The 20,183-nt window shown below is 38.3% G+C and overlaps 1 long non-coding RNA gene and 1 other non-coding gene across 2 annotated transcripts in view; both read left to right on the top strand.

The window, feature by feature from the left end:
- LOC128113745 (uncharacterized) overlaps positions 1 to 2,654 on the top strand; it is an 86,264-nt gene extending 83,610 nt beyond the window's left edge. Inside the window, exon 6 of the long non-coding RNA XR_008219617.1 lies at positions 101 to 2,654. This is a non-coding gene — a long non-coding RNA (uncharacterized LOC128113745). The remainder of the gene's footprint in view (positions 1 to 100) is intronic.
- Positions 2,655 to 13,915: 11,261 nt separating this feature from the next.
- Positions 13,916 to 13,988, top strand: Trnat-agu (transfer RNA threonine (anticodon AGU)). Its single transcript has one exon. It is a non-coding gene; the product is annotated as a tRNA-Thr (tRNA).
- The last annotated feature ends 6,195 nt before the right edge of the window (positions 13,989 to 20,183 follow it).

The following is a 20,183-nucleotide window of genomic DNA, read 5'->3' as shown; positions in this document are numbered from 1 at the left end:
TTGTAAAAGTTACTGAGTTAAATCAGTATGTATGTTTTAAAGGTATCTTGATTTTGAAATTTATGTCTTTGGAAAAGAGTTTCTGCTTTTATTTCCACAGAAGATGAGAACCTGTGGATTGCTTCCAGGCTAATATGGTTTGACCAGCCAAGACTCCCTGAAAGGTCTCTGATGATACCTTGGCCCAGATCATCCAACATCCAAAATCAGCTTCAAGGCAACTGGCTCAGAGAATACAGCCTTACAGACTACTCCTGTCAGGACTTGACCATAATCCTAAAATATTCTTTGTGTTTCCATAAGATTACCAGTACCCTCTATCAGCAAGAAGTAGCTTAAAAAACTACGCCCACATTCCCCAAGAATGGATTATGGATGTTTGCCTTTGTTTAGGTTGTGGGTTACAAATTGTTATTGGTCATAGTCAATCTCTTTCTAAAAAAGAAAGGAGGATATGATATAGAAATATATGATAGGATGAAAGGGTAGATTATTGAACCTACTTTTAAAGAGCAAAACTTATTTGAAATGTTTTACATTGCTATGTAGTTTATTGATACAAATTGAAAGTTAATTTTGTTATATTGTATGTATATTTCTACTCTTGTTTAAGGTGTTATGTTTGTGCAGCTCATTTAAATTGTAAAGGATAATTAAGAAATACAGATTAATAATTAGTCTTCTATGATAGTCAAACTTATAGTCATGCTAAGTTTTCTAGGTATACATAGATATAATTCAATTAGGTAGGTAATCTTCAAACACTTCAAAGGCCCACAGAATATGGCATTTAAAATGTGTTAAAACTTAGACTTTCTGAACAATGAGATACTGTGCTTTGAAGCACCAATTTACTTCAAAGAGAAAGATGGGCATGGAAGATACTCCATATGGAGTTTATCTTCTTCTTGGCAAAAATAGCCATTTGGGCAAGGAATTGTTCTTGCCTGGACTGCTTGACAAAATGTTGTACCAACTGGACATGCAGGACCCATAGGAAGGTGACCACTGAACTTTGCAAGGCAAGATAGTCATTCAGGTTCCTGCTTTGCAGAAGAGACTGCCAGACATTCTACGGGACACAGAGAAAAGTGACTGAGAGACTTTAGGCCTATGTGCTAAAGATGGATGCCCCAATGATGCAGAAGAATTTTGGATGACTGTCCAGGCAGGCAGCTGTCTCTGTCATTCTATATATATATATTTTTGTTTTTTTTTGGTTTTTCGAGACAGGGTTTCTCTGTGTAGCTTTGCGCCTTTCCTGGAACTCGCTTTGGAGACCAGGCTGGCCTCGAACTCACAGAGATCCGCCCGGCTCTGCCTCCCGAGTGCTGGGATTAAAGGCGTGCGCCACCACCGCCCGGCCATTCTATATTTTTGAAAGTTGCTTACAGTACATTTCTTGTTTACTTAGGTAATATTATATCCTTCTGAGGTCTTTGATGTAGTTGAAGACTAGATAGTTCTAATTATGGTTTCCCTTGGTTATGAAAAGAGATAAGGTAGATATGAAATCTTAGACTCACAAATATAGGATAGATAGGATATCTTCTTTAATTTTGCTAAATACAAATAGACTAGATATTGTAACTATAATTCTTGCTTGACAACTGTTTTGTTATTATGCAATTTTAATAGGTTAAAGTTAAAATCTTCCTTTTGTTTAGACAGAAAAGGGGAAGTGATGGGGGAATGTCTTTCTGTATGCTGGGAATATGTGTTGCTGTGACTGGTTGATAAATAAAGCTATTTGGCCTATGGCAAGGCAGCTTGGAGGCAGGTAGGAAATTCAAAGAGAGAGACAGGAAAAAGGTGAGGAGACACCAGCTATCTCTCCAAGGAGCAACATGTAATAGGACACAGGTAAAGCCATGGAATATGTGGCAATACATAGATTCATAGTTATGGGATAATTTAAAATATAAGAACTAGCTAGCAAAAAGCTTGAGCCATGGCCATGCAGTTATAATTAATATAAGCCTCCTTTTGTTTACTTGGGGGACACGAGTGGGAGAGATTTGTCCTGGCAGGCTGGGACACAGGAAATCTTCTGGCTACAGAGAGCAATGAAAGAGATATCTTGAGGGAGCCATTATGGGGTTAGGGAGAAACCTGGAGCTAGGGAAAGTTCCAGGAACCCACAAGGATGACCCCAGCTAAGACACCTAGCAATAGCAGAGAGGGTGTCTGAACTGGCTTTTTCCTGTAATCAGATTGGTAACTACCCTAATTGTCATCATAGAACCTTCATCCAGTAACTGATGGAAGCCAATACAGAGATCTATAGCTAAACACTGGGCTGAGCTCCTGGAGTCCAGTTGAAGATAGGGAGGAGGGATTACATGAGCAAAGGGTGTATAAGATCATGATGGGGAACACCATAGAGACAGCTAACCCAAGCTAGTGGGACCTCACAGACTCTGGTCTGACAGCTGGGGAACCTGCATGGGACCAAAGTAAGCCCCCTGAATGTGGGTGACAGTTGTGTGGATTGATATGTTTGTGGGGCCCCTGGCAGTGGAACCAGGATTTATCCCTGGTGCATGAACTGACTTTTGTTGGAGCCCATTCCCTATGGTGGGATATCTTGCTCAGCCTTGATGCAGGGGGAAGGGGGCTTGGTCCTGCCTAAACTTGGTATGCCAGACTTTGTTGACTCCTCAAGGGAGGCCTTATACTCTATGAGGAGTGGATGGGGGGTTGGGGGGACAGTGGGAGAAGGAGAGGGAGGGGGAACTGTGGTTGGTATGTAAAATGGAAAAAAAATTTAAATAAATTTTAAAAAAGGAGAAAAAAATGAGTCTAATATAGATTGGATTATGTGGTAAATTTGTACAAACTTGTTAAGTTTATTTAGCTTTTAAGTGAAGGTGCATATTATATTCAAAGGACTACACGTAGTTATTAAAATAATTACTGAAAATAATTTATTAATCTTATCCATGGCTTATTTTATTTTTTGGAAATAATCATGACAACAATTTGCTAATATTATCCATAGCTTGTTTTATTCTTTTACAATTATTAGGAACTCACTATATTACTATACCTCTAATATTCTTCAATGGGTAGATGATTCTTTCTCAGTCAAAATCAAGAAATAAAAGACTTAAAAAACATACAACCTATTGCTGCCCTCTGGTGAAAGTTGCCATATTATGAAGATGCAGAAGCAATTAATCAATAAACCAGTATGGGAAATCATTTAAATTTGTAAATTCATATTCTTTTGAAACTAAATATCTGGTGAATTTTCCATTTCTCTCTAATTGCATTTTATTAACTTAAGTATTAGAGAAGCATTCTTAGAATGTTTACGGACAGTGATACTGACATTCTATGAGGCTTAGCCTCCTACCAATTTTAGAGAAATTTCTTCTTGCAGTGGACAGTGATTAACATAGAGACCCCCAATCAGTCAAGGTTCAGAGAACAGAGACTGGGAAAAATTCAGTCTTAAATATGACATCTATGTCACATCCCCCTCCAACCAAGACTCAGAATTTTTTTTGGAAGAAGAGGAGGATTGAGTACAAAAGTCAGAGGTGGTAGATGACCACAGGAAATAGTGTTGCCTCAATACAGTAAGACAGTTGACATATGAACTCAGAGCAATTGTGACAGCATGCACAAGTCCAAACCAGACAAAATCCAAACATGGAGAGAAGTGAGCATTATGACATACAACTTCCCGAGGAACTACTGGCAACTGATACCTACTGGGAAAGAGAGAGTCAATTTTCTTAGAAGATGTGGCCCTTGATAGACCCACAATGCTCCAGTGAAAGACCACATATCCAAAAGAATGTGGACAGCACAAACTGTAGTTGATAATTTTTTTTTTAAGGACATGAAGTTGGGTAGGTAAAGGGTGATGGATCTACAAGAAGTTGAGAGAGGGGATGAGTTTGGTTTAAATACATTGTACAGGACATTCAAACAAAAATAAAAACTCCATTTTCTAGCTACTATAGCAGAAGAAATTTTCAACAAAAACTGAAATATATTCAGACTTCCATGTGACATCATCTCTAACATAGATAAATAGGAATATATTGAATAGGGACAAAGTAAGTTTTTTTAAGTAAATTGCGAAGAAGTTGGATTGCTGTTGACTCAGAGAAAAATTATAGTATTAAAGACAGATTTGCAACTAATGATAAAACTATGAAATTAATTTAATGCAATTATGAAATGTTACATATAAGCATATCTATGTTAAGTGCAAAGATGATTAAAATTACAATGAGTTACATGTAAATTCACAGTATAGGTCAAGAACAAGAATATGATTTATATATTCAGTCGGCAAGATTGAAAGAATTAAAATGTTTATTAATAATCTAAATTGAGCCTGGTATCATTAGGTTCTTACATGTTTATTAGTTTAATTCTCACAGATGAAACTATATTGACACTCTTGTAAATACAACTGAAGTTCTAAGAAATCAAACAGATTAAGATTATTTTTCATTAAGAGATTTTCTATTCATTTTACATACCAACCACAGATTCCCCTCTCCTCCCTCCTTCTGTTCCCCTAGCCTTCCCCTGTAACCCACCCCCCATTCCCTCCTCCTGCAAGGCAAGGTCTCCCATGGGGAGTCAGCAGAGCCTGGTACCCTCAGTTGAGGCAGGTCCAAGACACTCCTCCCTGCACCAAGGCTGCACAAACTGTCCCACCATAGGCACTAGGCTCCAAAAGGATGGCTCATGCACCAGGGACAGGTCCCAATCCCACTGCCTGGGGATCCCTAAACAGTTCAAGCTAAACAACTGTCTCGCCTATCCAGAGGGACTAGTCCAGTACCATGAGGGCTCCTCAGCTATTGGTCTACAGTTCATCCATTTCCACTAGTTTGGCTGGTTGTCTCTGTGTATTTCCACATATGATCTCAACATCCCTTGCTCATAGAATCTCTCCTCTCTCTCATTGATTGGGCTCCTGGAGCTCGGCATGGAGCCCGGCCATGGATCTCTGGATCTGCTTCCATTAGTCAGTGGATGAGGGTTCTATGATGACAGTTATGGTATTCAGCCATCTGATCACCAGAGTAGGCCAGTTCAGGCACCCTCTCGACTATTGCCAGTAGTCTAAGGTGGGGTCATCCTTGTAGATTCCAGGGACCTTCCCTAGTACTCTATTTCGCCTTATTCCCATGATGTCTTCATTTATCATGGAATCTCTTACCTTGCTCTCCCACTCTGTCCCTGTTCCAGCTTGAACTTCCTGTTCTCATCCCCTATCACTTGCCCTCTATTACTCCCCCACCCCCAGTTTGCTCATGTAGATCTCATCTATTTTTCCTCTGCTGGGCAATCCATGTATCCTTCCTAGGGTCCTCCCTGCTAACTAGCCTCCCTGGAGCAGTGGGTTGCAGTCTGGTTATCCTTTGCTTTACATCTAGTATCCACTTAAGAGTGAGTACATACCATGTTTGTCCTTCTGAGTCTGGGTTACCTCACTCAGGATGATATTTCCTAGTTCCATCCATTTTCCTGCAAATTTCATGATGTCACTGTTTTTCTCTGCTGAGTAGTACTCCATTGTGTATATGTACCATATTTTATTTATCCATTCTTCAGCTGACGGGCATCTGGGTTGCTTTCAGGTTCTGGCTATTATGAATAATGCTGCTATTAACATAGTTGAGTGTGTGTCCTTGTGGTATGATTGAGTATTCCTTGGGTATTTGTCTAAGAGCAGTATAGCTGGGTCTTGAGGAAGATTGATTCCCAATTTTCCGAAAAACCGTCATACTGATTTCCAAAGTGGCTGTACAAGTTTGCACTCCCACCAACAGTGCAGGAGTGTTCCCCTAGCTCCACATCCTCTCCAAAATAAGCTATCTTCAGTGTTTTTGATCTTAGCCATTCTGACAGGTGTAAGATAGTATCTCAGAGTAGTTTTGATTTGCATTTCCCTGATGGCTAAGGATGTTGAACAATTCCTTAAATGTCTTTTGGCCATTTGAGATTCTTCTGTTGAGAATTCTCTGTTTAGCTCTGTAGCCCATTTTTAATTGGATTGTTAGGTATTTTGATGTCTAGTTTCTTGAGTTCTTCATATATTTTGGAGATCAGCCCTTTGTCAGATGTAGGGTTGGTGAAGACCTTTTCTTATTCTGTAGGCTTATTGACTGTATCCTTTGCCCTACAAAAACTTCTCAGTTTCAAGAGGTCCCATTTATTAATTGTTGCTCTCAGTGTCTGTGCTACTGGTGTTATATTTAGGAAGTGGTCTCTTGTGCCAATGCAGTCAAGACTACTTCCTAATTTCTCTTCTAACGATAGTAAAAATGGCAATCTTACCAAAAGCAATATACAGATTCAATGCAATCCCCATCAAAATCCCAACACATTTTTTTCACAGACTTAGAAAGAACAATACTCAACTTCATATGGAAAACGAAACACCCAGGATAGCTAAAAGAATCCTGTATAATAAAGCAACCTCTGGAGTCTTCACGATCACTTATTTCAAGCTCTACTATAGAGCTATAGTAATAAAAACAGCTTGGTACTGGCATAGAAACTGACATGTGGACCAATGGGATCAAATTGAAGACCCTAACATTAATCCACACACCTATGAACACCTGATATTTTACAAAGAAGCCGAAATTGTACAATGGAAACAAGTAAGCATCTTCAACAAATGGTGCTGGCATAACTGGATGTCAACATATAGAAGACTGCAAATAGATCCATATCTATCATCATGCACAAAACTCAAGTCCAAGTGGATCAAAGACCTCACCATAAATCCAGTTACACAGATTAAGATTATTAAATTGATCCTCCCAGCTCTATGAGACCATGCTTCCAGTTTGTTTTATGAATAAGACAGTCTTAGTTTGCTTGAATGTTGGACTCACAATCTTAGTAATTTCACTGTTTGAAGAAAGCTGACATTTGGAAAAACGTGGGTCTCTATTAAAAAAGCTTATAGTCAAAACACATATTATGTTTTTCATTTGATGCTGGGTATGAACAGCAGTGTTGTACTTCTGCTTCCTCATCTATAGAATGGCTCAGGAGAAGAGCTTGTCTCTAGGATTGTTATGATAGTTAAGTGGTTTCAAGATATACTGGCCACCTTGAAAAGGAACTGAGTTGATCACTATCACTACTGGCTACTAGTATATTTTAGTGATTTCACCATTACATATTACAGAAGGAAAGATATAAATAAGATCCATATGCTGCTTGTTCCTGAAAAACAAAGTCTTATAAAAGACAAAAATAAAAACAAAGATTATTACCCCAAGGGTATAGAGGTATCACTGTAAGTAAGCTGGAAAGTCAGGCAAAGCATCTCAGTGCCTCACTAGCGCAAATAATCAAGATATCTGAAAGTTTTCAAATGATAGAAGTCAGCTTCGAAATGCAGTATAAAACATTTCATATATGGAGGACTGATACAACAGTTATTTGATTCTGTTCAAAAGATTCTGGACTCACATGATTTTTCTATCATTTGTTACTTCAATGTCCTTCCTTTCTAATCTGGATACAAGCAGCAACATTAGTCACACAAGAAAGAAGTTCCTTTGTTTGTGTGCAAAAGCTCTTTGAAAAACTGAAAGTAATGTGTGAGCACAAGAAAAAGTATACCAGGAAGCAATGACCTGTAGCATCAATGCTGAATCCTGAACCGAAGACAAATAGCAGGTTACCTGACAAGGAATCTTCAAGTGGGGAGTGTCTGTGCATTCGTGAAATATTTTCATAGGCCAAGACGTCTTAGGACACCTGAGAAAAATATTGCTCACAAACACATCTGATGTATTTGCTTTATATGTGACGTGGGGGGGGGGGGACAACAGGCTCTCCATCTCTGGTGATCTCAGTTTCAACAGGTTGTTCCACCCACAAACACTAAGGGCAAGGAATGTAATGGAGCTCCAGCAAATCCATACAGATACTCATGAGAACCTACTGTGTGTTTCCTTAAAAAACAGCAAAGATTATGGTGCTTTTTACTTAAGTAATAAAATTGCAGTTTGGGCCTTCATTTATCAAATCAGAACCCTGGTAACCTTATTATTAAGATAACTTACAGAGTCGAGGACCAGAAGAATAAATAAACCAATTCTTTTCTGTTGCATGGAATAAAGACCATGAGGGGGTTGAATGTGAGGTGACTCCAGATTTGTTTAACTATACTTTTAGATAATTTATGTTATTAATAATAATGCTTGGAAATGTTGAAGTTTGTACATCCTGGAAAGGAATAAAAAACCTAATATTTATAAGACTTTACAATTTAAAATAATTCTAAAAATAATACTTCATAATTCATAAGATTCAAAAATTTATAAAACAGATTATATTTTAGCAGTTGTTTCCATGAAAAAGACATCCAGCATTAAAGAAAAAAAATAAAAGTAACAAAATGCAAATTTCTGCCACCATGGTTGTTCATTAGAAGCAAATGGCTTTGTTCATGGAGGTGAAGTCACAGACTGTTTCTCCCTATTCTAAAGTGCTATCCACTTTATTTTTAGAGATGAAAAGGCTTTATAATCTGAAAAGTTCACAGATAATTTTAACAGAAGCCTTTAAAGGAGTTTTTCATTAATGACTAAAGATGAGCCATCTCCCCAGAGAAGGTTCAGTGGGTAAATGACGGCTGTGTAAGAATGAGGGCCTTACAGAAATCCACAAAGATACCCACACAACAGACTGCTGGCAATGGTCGAGAGACAGCCCGATCTGACCTACTCTGGTGATGGGATGGCCAAACACCCTAATTGTTGTGCTAGAAACCTCATCCAACTACTGAGGGATCTGGATGCAGAGATCCATGACTAGGCCCCGGGTGGATCTCTGGGAGTCCAATTAGCGAGAATGAGGAGGGTTTATATGAGCGAGAATTGTTGAGACCAAGGTTGGATAAAGCACAGGGACAAATAGCCAAATGAATGGAAACACATGAACTATGAACCAATGGCTGAGGGGTCCCCACTGGATCAGGCCCTCCGAATGGGTGAGACAGTTGATTGGCTTGATCTGTTTGGGAGGCATCCAGGCAGTGGGACCAGATCTTGTGCTCATTGCATGAGTTGGCTGTTTGAAACCTGGGGCCTATGCAGGATTGTTTGGCTCGGCCTGGGAGGAGGGGACTGGACCTACCTGGACTGAGTCTACCAGGTTGATCTCGGTCTGTGGGGAAGGCTTTGCCCTGGAGGAGATGGGAATGGGGGGGGGTTGGGGGGAAGGTGAGGGGGACGGGAGGAGGGAGAACAAGGGAATCCGTGGCTGATATGTAGAACTGAATTGTATTGCAAAATAAATTAAAATAAATTTAAAAAAAAAAAGGAAAAAAATGCAGAGATCTGCCTACCTCAGCCTCCTGAGGGCTGAGATTAAATGCTTGGCTTTTTATAAAAAAAAAAAAAAAAAAGAATGAGGGCCTTAATTTGGAACCTAAGCTCACTGGTACCTGTTTGTAACCCCAGACTGGGTAATAGACACTGAGAGTTTCGCTGAGTTAGAGAAATCCAGGTTCAATAGAGACCGTACCTCACGATATAAGATGGAAAAGCGGATATGGCAGCACCCACCTTAAATCTCAACTCTGGAGGACAGAGGAGACTGATCTTTGCGAGTCTTAAGCCAGCCAGAGTGAGACCCAGTCTCAAGAAGAAAAAGGAGGAGAAGGAGGAGGTGGGAAGGGAGGAATGAAGGAAGGAAGGAAAGAATGAAGGAGAAAGAAAAAGAGAAAGAGTGAGAAAGGAGTATGATAGAAGACCAGCATTGACCTTTGGCCTCCACATATATGTACACACACATACACTGTATCTATTTATATTTAGATGATAGATAGATGATAGATAGATAGATAGATAGATAGATAGATAGATAGATAGACAGATAGACTTTATACCTTCTCTCTTGTTTTGTGGAAGGAGTTTTCTTGTGCTCAGTCCAACTGGAGGGTCCAGAGACTTCATGATACTTTCAGATTTCTTGTATTAGCAAACAGTTGTTTAGCATCATTCACAACAATTAAGTAAACTTCTTTTATTGTTTCCTCTCTGCATAGTGCTGTTTGTACCAATTAAAAGGACTGAAAAAAAAAAAAACTATCTAGTGGCATTCCCTGAGTGAGAGAAGAGACTGATCTTGTCAGTTTGGTTGCAGTATGACAGCATCCACTAGAGATATTTCTGGTAGAGTGAAAAGCAACCTAGCAGATACTAAAAATGTGTAATCTAAAAATCTAAAATCCCAAAGCTAAGGCCTGAAGCTCTGTGAGTGCTAATACAATGTCACAGGCAGAGTATTCCACTCTTAACCTCCTATGGCAGAGCACAGTGCACTTAACATAGTGGGTAAGTTCCAGAAGGCTGTGAATGCAAGGCTTATGTGAAACAAAAATGAACGTGAACTTTGGATGTTGGTCCATCCCCCGACTCTGAAGTGCTCACTTCTGGTTCCAAGCATTTTGATAATTCAACATGTAGTTGTGATTTGAAAGTTCCCTCAGTATAGGTGTCTCTCTCCTATCCACTATTAAAATTCTCACACACACCCAACATAATGTTTTTATTAATTGCTTGGGAATTTTATACAATTCACCCTTGATCACACCCACTTCCCATTTTTCCCAGGTCCACCCTCCCATCCTTGTGCCACTCCCCTCAAAAAAAAAAAAAAAGAAAGAAAGAAAAAGAAAAAATCTACCAAGTCCAATTTGTGTTGCCCATGTACTCATTGGAGCATGATCAAACTCCTAAAAGCCAGCCTCTTGAAGAGAACCGAGTCCCACCCCTAGCCTGCGCCAGAAGCCATCAACTGTGAAGAGCCATACTTCAGCATCTTTATTGCAATTTTTAAGGACTCTCTTCAGTAGCGTCCTGCCTGGGCTGTTTCTTTCTTTTTCCCCTCCTCTTTTGGAAGTGGAAGTGGTGGTGGCACAGAAGCCTTCAATGTCTCTCATTCTCAGTTATGAGTCTGAAGTCATTGGTACCACTGAAAAAGATGCCTCCCTACCCATAGCAGCTGGAGACTGCTTAGACCATGAACACTAACATCAACCTGGTTTCTGGAGGCAGAACAGATCACAAATGTCTTTTGAGGAGACTTAAGACAGAAAAGGAACATCTCAGATATCTTCTTGTTGCTCATAGTCATCAGTTGTATGAAACTACATTTCAATATTCTCTTAAATAAATTGAGCCTTAAGGATTCTCTCCTGTTCTTGGATTTAGACTTGTAATTACCTAGTAACTTACAGAACTATGTGTCTTTTTTATTTTGAATTTTAGAAGCTACCCATTCAAAGTTGAAGAAAGAACCTGTCCATCTACTCAGAATAAAAACCATGCCTACTCTGTGCAGGAAGTGCATACAGGATATAGAGTTTCAAACCAGACAGAACTAGATTTGCATTCCATAGCAGAAATGAATAACAAAGAAAAGAGAGTTTCAATGTAAATGTGAACTGTTATTTGTTGTTGTGAAGTTTAGACATCAACTAAACTCTACCATAGTTTCTTACTTCATCACACCACTGCTATTATTGTCTGGTACTTACATATCATTATATTTAATCGATACCATTTTCACACCTGCTTGTAGTATCACTCTTGTTTCAAAAGAATAAAAGTAAAAGTTTATACTTATAAGGGACAAATAACTTTTACAGTGCATAAAACCCAGAATTAGTTTCCAAGTCTAGTTGTATTGACTCTAATTTACACACAATTTGAAATATTGACTCCTCCTTATGACATTAACACGGTTAATGCACACATTGACAACAATGTGGGAGCCAATCCAGAGGGAAACTGCTCAGTGCTGTGGCAGCCATGTACCGCCATAGGTGAGTAATGCAAAGAGAAACCCACAAGATACTAGTTCTGTCAATCACTCACCTCCTCATGACTAAAATAACCAATATTTTTTTTGAAAAGCAATATATATCTACACTTAGGACCTATTTAAAGAATGCACTTTGTAAACACACCCATGGTAGTAAATATCATGTCATGGTAGTAAAATGTTCTCCTCCTGTCAGTTGGTGTGGCAATTCCATGACACAGCATATACAATACACATATACTGGCAATTTTAGAGTAGAGACCTATTAATTGCAATTTCTACACATAATTCTGGCTGGCATAATGTGCTGTATCCACAGGATATATGTGTTTCAAGGGAATGAAATGGAGCTCTACACTGAATCCTCTTGAATATGCTTCCATTTTGTGCTCACTCATACTCAGACTTTTTGACAATGCTTGACTTTGACATGTAAAAATTTGACAACTTGTAATATATTTCAACATTCCTTTTCTATAATAAAATAATAAAAGATTTTCCTTTTTCATACAACTAAAACCAGGATTTTGTTTCCTTAGTACAACTTCATCTCATTTTCTATTCCCCAGGCTCAACTTTGGGTCACATCAGTTCAAGTTATGAATTTTATCCTCTATCACCCTATTCAAACACTGGAAGGTACCTGTATTTGAAAGCATTCTGAGTCCATGTCATGGGACTAACTCATAATGAGATCCTTTTTGCTTCTCCAGCAAAACTAAATCTTCTTGGACAATACCCAAGACATATCTGTGTCATATCAAATTCTCTTCCAGAAAATGTGACTATGTAGATATAGAAAACAGCAAATGCATCCCTGTCTCCAGTTAAACAGTAACTTTTATTAAGATGAGTTTGTTGCCTTAATGCTTTATGTTTTTTTAGATATTTATTTATTTTGTTTATACGTATGTATATATGCCTGTGTGATTTTATGTGCACTGTATACATGAGGTGCCCTTGGAACAGAAATTATAGACATGTGTGAGCTGCCTGGTGTGAGTATTGGGAATGGAACCTGGGTTCTCTGTAGGCATTCTTAACCTGTAAACCATCTCTCCAGCCCCCAATACTTTGTGCATTCTAAAATTTTATTTTAAAAACGCATTTTTCATATAATACATTTTGGTCATATTCTCTCCCCTCCCCAACTCCTCCTAGATCCTGCCCACCTCCCTACCCACCCTACTTAATGCTCTCTCCCTCCCTTGCTCTCCCTCTTTCATCTCCCACATCTCTCTCTCCCTCTCTCTTCCTTGTTCCTGTCCTTCCCCCTCAAGACAACAACAACAACAACAACAACAAAATGAAAATAAAAACAAACACAAATTTGAACCAGACAAAATTCCAGCAAGGAGAAGAAGTGGACACAAAGTCCTACTCCTACCCAATAAGCTATTTACAATTGATCCCCACTGGGAAAGGAAGAAATCAGTCTTCTCCAATAGAGTGACTCTGGGTGTATCAACCACACTCGAGGGCTGGCCTCATGCTCAGGAGTAGCTGGCCAACAATAAAAGGACTCCATACTTTTTGTTTTGGTTTGATATTATTTTTTTTTACTTCATGGTTTTGTAGGTTTTAAGATCTCAAATGCATCTCATTCTATATTGATCAGTAGAACAGAAATTATACCCACATTTTCCCATGAATAAGCTAAGATGCCAAGACCAACCTGCTTGAGGGTAGAGATCTAGAAAGGACTAAAGTTTGTTTCAAGCTAAAGATAAATAATTCCCTACTCTTCTCTCATATACAATGAATTGAAATGAAAAACCTGATGAGAGATCATTCATCATTTGGCAGATAAAATTTAACTGCAACATTTTCTTCGGGGCCGAATATGCAAAAAAGTGGAGCCATTACTGGTTTTCGATAAAAAGGTATTCCTGCAACGGTGAAGGCCCAGTCTGTGAATGGACACTGCAATTATTCCGGAAGAACGTTGTTATCAATATTAAGTCACTTTAAGATAAAATTGATTTGACTAATAAGCACAGAGTGTGCATATCTCTTCAGCAAAGGGGAAACTGGTTCAAGTAGACAGTAAGCGATATTTTAACTGAAAACAGAGAACACTAAGGGCTCTGTGTCTTAGCTGTTAAAGCACCTGTCTAGTAAACAGGAGGTCCTGGGTTCGTATCCCAGCAGAGCCTTACAGTGAACTGCTGGTAGCTCAACTTTTAAAAATATAGAACCCCATGCTGACACAGGGTTAGCGAGTGACCATTTTTAACAGATCCAAACACACTTTAAAATTCATTTGAAAAAAATTGGGGTTAGACGTGCACTATTAAAAGTTAGAAAAGGTATCATTTGTTTTTAACCAATAGTAAGGCAGAGAACGGAATACATTCTACTGGTTTAAAGAGTAAATTACAGACTAACGATATAGGTAAGTATTTAAGAGACTGGGAACACTGAGTTTGCATGGGAACCCTATACTCTGCTCAGTGTAGGACAGCAGCGCCTTGTAACTGATTTGTTGGGAAAAGATTTTTAAAATGAGAATGTAATTTGAAGATCATATAGAACGAGATGGATGTCTTTTAACATATACATCAGATGTCAGACATTCAAGAGACACATAACTAGTAAAACTTTGGGAAAAGACATGGTAATCTCATAGGACTGTATATGAATACTTGCAAATGTACAATGACATTAACATTATCAAACCAGAACTCAGTAGTTCAGTACTTGCATGCCAAGGGAATGGCTTACCCCAAATGTACAGCTGTTCACACAGACTATAAACAAACATGTGTAAACTCTTGTGTGGGGGCCACTTTTCTGGAGCTTGTGACAGCTTTTCATCATCCTGTTTGTGAACACATCAAACTTCAAACATTTCAGTGGGAAGCAATTACATTAAAATGTCATCATAAGGCATGAAAATAGGAGCTAGGAAGATAGTTTTTTGGGTGACGTGTCTGCTGTACAAGAAAAATGGACCATTCCAACCCCCCCGCCCAGTACACACATTATAAAGGAGGTGTGGCAGTGGGCATCTTTGATCCTAAGACTGGGAGACATGTAAGCAGAGATAGGTGGGCCCCAGAGGCTTGCTGGGCAGCCAGGAAAGAGAAACGTGCAGGTTCACTGAGAAATTCTGACTCAGAAATAAAGGTAGGTAGCAATAGAAGATATCTAATGACTACCCCTGACTTCCATACATTAATTCACACGGACATATGCACATAAACCACACACACAAACACAGATACCTCCAAATATAAGTATTAAAATGACTCAATAAGGATGTCTGCATGTTAAAGCATTAAAGAACAAACTGTAGAAACACATTTGTTACTGCCAGGTGAAGATGGCAAATCCAGACGAGAGCTATGCTCAAGAAGGGAGCTCACATGTAAATATTTGGAGATGTTAGTGGCCCTGTATGTCTGGCCTATAACTATAAAATCCCCAAAATAAGATGATTTGGGATTGGAGTTTTTGATTTTTGACTAGCACATGTAATTTCTACAATACTGCATTTTAATGACTATATGCCATGAGGTAAAGGTTATGGGGACAAATTGTGAACTGTTGTAAATTAAACCTTTTGAAAACTATTTGAAGGGAAAAATCTTCACGTTGAATCGAGTATTTTAAAATTCTGTAAACTCCTTGATTCATTAATTTAATTTCTGTGGATTTTTTTCCTTAGGAATACAACACATGTTTATGCACAAATTATTTCCAGCACCTTTAACATAAAAATACAATTATTTAATCTTTGTCTTAAAAGGTTTACAGCAACTAAAACTTCAATTAGAATTCAAAGAGTGCTATTCATATGGTAGACTATTATAAGAACGTCAATAAACAACACCTGAAATCTCTTGACTTCTTAATATATTTTATGAATCATTCCAATAATGTTTATTACATGCCTAAATCCTCACAACAATGCCTTCCGTTCATTTACTCAATGAGAGTGTAAAGAAGCTGAATTTTGAATAAAGTTAACTGCTTTGCTAACGATTATTGAGGTGTAGTTCATCTTTGCCCAACAATATGCATCCTCCTTGAAGTATTTGGTTTTTTCTTGAAGAATTTCACACATAAATGCAATCATCTCCACTCCACCTTCTTCTGTCTACTCCTACTGGTACTCACCCACTCCATTCCTCCTCCATGTCCTCTTCTCTCTACAAACAATTCAGTCCACTCAGTGAAAACTGAGCTTTCCTGACCTTTTCATCACTTGCATATCTTTAATTGCTTCCCAAGTTTCTCAAATTCATCAACTCATCCTTGCTTATCCCTACACAGTAGCATTACATCTTTATTGTGCTAAAATAGTTTGGAATTAGAAAGATGGATCCTTATTCAAATCCAAATGAATTCAAACACTCTCTGAAACTATTGTCTCTGCTGGAAAATAGGAGCTAAAACTGCATCTTATTTCATAAATCCTTTCATGAATTAAATGAGATAACTCATAAAATCATTTTAAAGATGTACAATTCAGAATTGTATGTATAATATGATCACACCTTTATCTAAGAACACACTCAGTATTTTATGTGACTATTGATAAGTACAGTAAAAAGAATGAAAGAATAAACCAAACTTAGCTGTGGCTAATATGGAAAAGAAGAAAAATATGAAAGAATGCATCTTTACATTTAATCTTTGGTTGGGGAATATTAAACAACGAATTTAGGTTATTCAGTATTCATAATCTGCTGGTTATTAAGCTAAGTCTTTTTTCTTGCATGCTCTTAAGTGTAATCCTATGATACAAGTACAATAATTATCTCCATGAATAATAAAGTATATTATCAGAATGCCATATAATTTATAAATGATCTAATCTATAACTAGTACTTCCTGTATTATTTGTAAGACCTAATCTAAAAGGAAAATGTGGAACCCTTTGTTCAAATATTTTTAATATTTTCAAGACACCAGAGCATTAATTCAAATGCAAGCCCCTTTAAGCACAGGCCGTGAGGTACCTGCTCTGCTTACACTCCACCACCATGGAGCCTGCTCTGACTACCCTTGAGTCTGGGCTTTAAATCTTTAGAATACATTTGCCTTTCTTAAGTAAGTTATTGGATGGCAAGGTTCTTGGAGGGCACCCAGAGTCGTTTAAGTGGTTATCAACCGACCTGAGATGCTTCTTTTCATACCTGGGGGTAACACACTCGCTCACTGACAGGATCTGAATGTTCAGTCCCACCTGTATCATACAGTTTCTGAGATATCGAAGTATTGTGAAGATATGAAGCTCCCTACTGTGTACCTGTCTGAAAATAGTAAATGACTGGAAGAAAAGGGTGCTGAGAATGCACAGAGGAAGCACAGCTGAATAGCAGTAAGCACCCTGCGGCTCCTTTCCCCATATTATCTAACAGCAGTATCATTGCACGTGATTAACATTGATATAAGGTAACCCTGAAATGACAAGGAGTATTAGAAATACAAACTGACACAAAGTGTTTGTTGTAGTTCTGTGTTTTGTTTTGTTTTTACTTTTTACAGTAGATGGAAAGATCCGCATTAATATTGAAGCTACTACCATAAGAAGGGAAGAGAGCGGGTGAGTAAAATGCTTTTCCACACTAAAGCACTGTAATTATGAGCATGGCCGAGGAGCATGAAATAAAGACATTTTCTGGAGTATAATTCCATTATTCCCAGGAAGAGATGACTATCCAGAATGACTATTACTATCACTGTATGATACATGATCGGGACTTGTGTATCATTTCATTATAAATAGGAGTGCAGAGTAGCCAATTCTGATTTCATTGCAAAGGTTAGCTTCCATTATAAAAATTCACTTTGTGCTTGGGTAGAGCTAGAACCAAAATGAAGCTTGGCACTGGTTCTCTGTGTTAGTCACAGTGAAAACGGGTGCACATTATGCATGAATTTTTTCATTTTGATATCAACAAGATCAGCTCCTTGAAAATACTCATGAATTCTGTAGCTAGAAGTTTGTCATTGGAGACAGATTGGAGGTTGCCGGAAGGGTGTCACATGTTCACTGACTACTGTATAGCCTTTTGTGTCATTTTAAACAAGTGAATGAATCAACAAAATGATAAGCAAACTTCTTGAATAGAATTATGATTCTAAGCCGGGCGGTGGTGGCTCACGCCTTTAATCCCAGCACTCGGGAGGCAGAGGCAGGCGAATCTCTGTGAGTTTGAGGCCAGCCCGGTCTCCAAAGCGAGTTCCAGGAAAGGCGCGAAACTACACAGAGAAACCCTGTCTCGAAAAACCAAAAAAAAAAAAAAAAAAAGAATTATGATTCTAAATTTAGTAGAAAAAAAATTTTTTTTGTTTTTGTTTTTTTGTTTTTTCGAGACAGGGTTTCTCTGTGTAGCTTTGCGCCTTTCCTGGGTCTCGCGCTGTAGACCAGGCTGGCCTCGAACTCACAGAGATCCTCCTGCCTCTGCCTCCCGAGTGCTGGGATTAAAGGCGTGCGCCACCACCGCCCGGCCAGTAGAAAAAAATTTTAAGATACAGGCAACTTCTTTGTTTACTGTATTTTAAAATATTTCTTGGACAAATTTAGTACATAAAATAATGTGTACACATATTGTGTAACAAAACATTTCTTGGGAAGACTCAACATACACTTCTACTCACACCAGATAGGCAGCTCATAACAGACCAGACCAAAGTACACGCACTGCCAAAGTCCAACTTGGTGAACCAATGAGTTTTATTGGGGTCACTTATGGAAACATGGGTGAAGAGTCACTTACAGGAGCAGAAATGACTCAAAGACAGCTGCGTCACTAAAGCCCACCCAGCATGGGTTCCACCCCACAAAGCTTTGAGCAGAGCACACTACACAGCCTGCAGGCAGCGGTACAGGCTGCAGAGTGCCCTTTCCAGGTGCCTCAGTTGATCTAAACCTCTTCCGGGCAGCAGTTCTGATCTCAGAGTCTTCTTTATCCTCCTGGAGTCTTCGTTGTAGCTTGGCTTGTCTGACTCTGGGCAGCTCCGCCGCACTTCGCTCTCAGCGTTTACAGTTTACTCTGGCAGGGTATGGCCTAGAGACTCTGGTCAGTTTCATGAACTTCCTGAAGCTATTTTAAATTGTTTACCTTCCTTTTAAGGAGCTTCCTGCAGGAGAGCATGTTTCAATCTTCTTCAATCTCCAAGGAAACTGTTAAACAATAAGATATTAGAAGTTGATGATGCAAATTTTGGAAGATAATTTTGATTGTGAAAACAATTGTGTAGATAACGAAGATGTAGACGACCCTTCAAACTTTCTCTTGGCTTTGATGACCCTTTCTTTCCCCACACCCAGCAGCACCACGTCCAGTTTCCCAGGCCACTGTCAGTCTTCATCCTGTCCCTGACATTAGTATAGGTTGTTTTTGAATTTTAGATACGTTAATTAACGTAGTATGAAATTATTTTACTCAGAGTAATAATTGTGAGATGTATCCACATTAAGTCTATCAATAACTTATTACATCTTTTTGATGCACAGTATTATACCATGTGGGTGTATCACACTTTAAAACATTTTATTGACATGTAATAATTTTTGCAAAGAAACAGGACCACTGTAATCCTTCCATACATGCATGCAGTACATACAAATCATATGCATCCATACTTTTCTCCCCATCTGTCCCTCCCCCACCACCCTTTCAGTCCCTAGTAATGATACTAGTACTTTAGAATGGCTTTTGTTGTTTCCACATAGAGAGAAAACTGATACTCATCTCCTTGTGTTTGGCTATTTCACTTTACATAATGTCCTCTAGTTCCATCCATTTTGCTACAAATGACAGTATTTCATCCTCATTATATCTGAATAATATTCCATTGTGATTATATGCCATATTTCCTTTGTCCATTTTATTGTTAGTGGACACTTAGGCTGGTTTGTTTTTCACCTTAGTGGCAACAATAAATGATACATAAACACAAGCATGCAGATATCTCTTTTGTGTTCTGACTTCATTTCCTTTGCATATAAAACCAAAAGTGGCATCACTAGATCGTATCTATTTTTAGCTTTTCAAGGGATCTCCATAATGCTTTTCACAGCCGGCACTAATTTATATTCCAAACCAACAGTGTATGATTCCTTTCACTTCATATCTTTGTCAGCATATTTTAAAAATTTATTTATTCATTTTTTGGTAGTAGTCATTCTAATTGGGGGAAAGATAGTATTTATTTGTAGTTTTAATAATATGACCATGCTGACTAATGATATATATATATATATATATATATATATCATGTTTCATTCATTTATCAGCTATTTATATTATTATTTTGAGAAATACATATTCAGACAACTCCCCTATATTTTAATTGGGTTACTTACTATGCTGTTAAGTGCTCAGTGTTCCTTC

This window comes from Peromyscus californicus, unplaced genomic scaffold (genome assembly GCF_007827085.1).
Source record: "Peromyscus californicus insignis strain IS unplaced genomic scaffold, ASM782708v3 Scaffold_18__1_contigs__length_77618521, whole genome shotgun sequence".
In the NCBI taxonomy this organism is placed as follows: Eukaryota; Metazoa; Chordata; class Mammalia; order Rodentia; family Cricetidae; genus Peromyscus; species Peromyscus californicus.
The sequence above is the reverse complement of the archived record's forward strand: the minus strand, read 5'-3'. Positions and strand labels throughout refer to the sequence as shown.